This window comes from Sorex araneus, chromosome 3, assembly GCF_027595985.1.
Source record: "Sorex araneus isolate mSorAra2 chromosome 3, mSorAra2.pri, whole genome shotgun sequence".
Taxonomy (NCBI): domain Eukaryota; kingdom Metazoa; phylum Chordata; class Mammalia; order Eulipotyphla; family Soricidae; genus Sorex; species Sorex araneus.
Window position 1 is genome coordinate 105,302,822 of NC_073304.1, and position 3,791 is coordinate 105,306,612.

Genomic DNA, 3,791 nt, shown 5'->3' on the forward strand with positions numbered 1-3,791 from the left:
ACTGGTTAAGCCCTTTTGGAAAACAGTTTGGACGCTTCTCAAAAAATTAGGAATTGAGCTCCCATTTGACCCAGCAATACCACTTTTCTGGGAATATATGCCAGAGATGCAAGTAAGTATAGTAGAAATGGCATCTGAACTTTTATGTTCATTGCAGCACTATTTACAATAGCCAGAATATGGAAAAAAACCGACCACCTGAGAACAGATGACTAGTTAAAGAAACTTGGTATATCTACACAATGGAATGCTATATAGCTATTAGAAAAGATGAAGTCATGAAATTTGCATATATGTGGATCAAGATGGAAAATATCACGTTAAGTGAAATGAGTCATAAATAGAGGGATAGACAGAGAAAGATTGCACTATTTGTGGATTATAAAGTAACAGATTGGGAGACTAACACCCAAGGAAAATCAATAGAGATAAGTACCAGAAGTATTACTTCACAGTTTAGAAGCAGGCCTCACATGCTGGGGGAGTAGGCAGCTCAGATATAGAAAGGACCACCGAGTAAAGAGTGCAAGGAGGCCTGTTCGGGATAGGAGATGCAGACTGGAAGTAGATTATATTCCAAATATGATGACCACTTAATGCCTCTACTGCAAACCACAGCACCCAAAAGGAGAGAGAGAGCAAAAGGGAATGCTCTGTCACAGAGGCAGGTTGGGGTGGGGGGGATGGGTGAGGGTGGTGGGATGAATGCTGGGACCATTGGTGGTGGAAAATGGACACTGGTGGAGGGATGGGCACCGACCACTGTATGACTGAAATGCAAGCATAAAAGTTTGGAAATCTGTAATTGCACCTCATGGTGATTTACTAATAAAAAATTTTAAAAAAGTCATTCTTTAGGAATGTCAGCCCAAATGAAGGTGAACTGCACCTTCCGTGTTGCTGCTTGGAACATCTACATGTGAATTTGTTTTCTCCTTGCAGTGTTAGGGATCAAACTCTGAACTCGTGCATGTGAGTTATGTATTTTACCACTAAGCTGCCTATTAGCTCTCTCCCTGTGAGATTATGAAGAGAAGGATGGACTATCTCTCCGACCCCTTCCAACATGTCATTTCATTTCTGCCACATATATAACCAGTAGTGGCATTCTGCTTTAGTAGTTTTATTTTAGTTTTTTTCTCCTATGATTTCTTCCATTGACTCTAAGTCTAGTATTTAAGAGCAATTCAGTGGAAGTTAATCTTTATGAATGGTTTAGGCTAGGTTACAGTTTCAGTCTCTTATTCCAATACAGTGAACAAATGCACTTATCCTGAGAATTCATGCATTCTATTATATTTTGATTTCACATCCCTATTGTGTATCTACTATGTTATTTTCTTGTGTAGTTTTCCTGAGGTTTTCACGAATTGTCTTAGAATTATAGTAATTTACAGCATGCACAGTTGACTACTGAGTCCTATGTCTGCCAACAGCATTTCATTTTTTAATATAGATATTTACAGTACACATAGGATATATTTAATTTTTTAAAAAATATGATGGATCTCTAACTTCATAGTAACTCATTATTTTGTCATTTTTTTCAGCAAGTGAGCATAAAAATCACATCTAATATTAGAAAAGCATCATCAGTATATTTTATAATTCAAATGTATCATTATATGTAAAGAAATTGGGATCTGTATTTCTGAGATATTCAAGAGTTTATGCCACTTCTCTTTTAAAAGTATTTGTTAGATTTCCATTGCCTTTAACTAAATTTGCAATTTTTGGTATTATTTACACTATCACCTTATCAGATTAGAGAGAGAGGCAGGGGAAAGGGAAAAAATAGGGAAAGTAGATTTTGGGGGAAATATGTCACATAATACTTCATAGGAAAATAGTATTTTAATGCTATTAAATAATACATGTGGTCATTTAATTAAATTAGTAGAGGTCAAATGCAAATATAGCCATTGGGTGAAACACCATGCTGCAAATTGGTAAATTGCATACCAAACATTATCTCTAATAACAGATTTCAACATTTGTGTGTTTATGTATGTCATTACAGATGACACAATGCCGAGATTTTAAATAATCAGTGATTTAAAGCAGCATAGATGTGTTTCCCCTTCCAATTTTAAACCTTCTTTTGTTTGCAAATATGATTCTGCTGTTTGGGCCCTCGATATATTACTTTCGATCATTTGCAATCATGAGCAAATTTAATCATAATATAAAAAAAAGAAACTCTAAAGTCAGGAATTGCTTAATATTATTGGCTGGAAGTTGTGCCTGCAGGATCACCAGAGATTTTTGAAGTGTACTTTACCCAGACCCAGAAGGTAAAGAGGTGTTATGCATAAATGGTAGTCCTTAATGTTACAAGCAGAATTTTGAAAAATAGATTTCACCTAAGTTAAGTCTTAGGGAGACTTAGATGTAATACAAAGTATTAGATTAAAATGATTCTTAGTCTGGGTCAAATAACCAGAGAATACATGAAGTAATGATGAATAGAGAGATAGCACTGATCAGATACCCTAGTGGATGTGGTAAATAGATCCCTTTATTAGTTAAGATAATGATCTGATTTAGTGCTTGAGCATTTTCAGTTATATCTAATCAATTCCTCCAGGGTGTAGAAGCATGCCATTGATTTTAACAAAGGAATTCATTAGTTACTGAGCTCATATCTACCCTTGATAGGTCCAAGATTGAACAAGTGTAAATCAAAAGCATTTTCAGATTTTTAACCCTCAATGAATTATTACTAGATATTTTGGTAAAAGGCAAAACTCCTTTATTACATAATATGGTTTCTAATTTGAGAAATATTTTCAGTGGGTTCTAACAAGCAATGAACCATGTTTCCAGGAGAAGATATGAGGTTTCATGAATTCCAAGATAAGGAGTATTTTATTTTGTAGAAAAAAATTCAGAGTGCGTATAAATTATAAAAAGAGTAGCATAGTAAGCATTATAACAATAATCCTGACAATAAACATTTTTGCCAAGTTTTCCAACAAATAATGAATCTTTTCCACAAAGGTTTAAACATATTAATCCACTAAGCTCACCAGAACGCAGCAGAGTGTCAAGAACCATTTACCAAACATTTGATTAAGAAATGTAGTTGAAGACCATCATAGTGATGCTTTAAATGAATGGGGCTTTTTCATGAAGTTTGCTCATCTTAGATGAAACTGGAGGGAATCATTTTAAGTAAGTCAGACCAAGGAGAGCAAGTCTCATCTGGGTATGGAGCATTTAGACAAGTGAATGAAAGGTATCTATCACAAATCCTTGATCCTGACCTGTGGAAGAATGGCAAGAAAGATTTGGAGTAGGAAGAAGAATTACATGAATTAGAATTAACAGAAAGACATTAGTTGAGGGTCTTGAACACTTTGGGAGTAGAGAGGTGATGCAACTGTGCATCAAATGACAGTTGCGTGCTCGCTTCGGCAGCACATATACTGAAATTGGAGCGATACAGAGAAGACTAGCATGGCCCCTGTGCAAGGATGACACGCAAATTTGTGAAGTGTTCCATATTTTTAAAAAGAAAAAAATGATAGCGCTAACTCTATTTAAACTATTGAAACCATAATGCCCCAAAGTAGAGAGAGATTATGGGGGGAATTGTCTGCCATGGAAGCAGGGGGAGGGTGGGAAAGGGGAGTATACTGGGGAGACTGGTGGTGGGGAATGTGCAATGGTGGAGGGATCAACCATTGTATGAATTTAAATCAAACATGAAAGCTTGTAATTGTATCTCACGGTAATTCAATAAAAAATAAAAAACTGAAAAACTAAAAACTATTGCTGACATGTGAATA

At 35.5% G+C, this 3,791-nt stretch overlaps 1 non-coding gene across 1 annotated transcript; it reads left to right on the plus strand.

Annotated features, from left to right (window-relative positions):
* Positions 1-3,404: 3,404 nt before the first annotated feature.
* On the plus strand, positions 3,405-3,511 carry LOC129403823 (U6 spliceosomal RNA). Its single transcript, XR_008629484.1, has one exon. It is a non-coding gene; the product is annotated as a U6 spliceosomal RNA (small nuclear RNA).
* Positions 3,512-3,791: the final 280 nt, after the last annotated feature.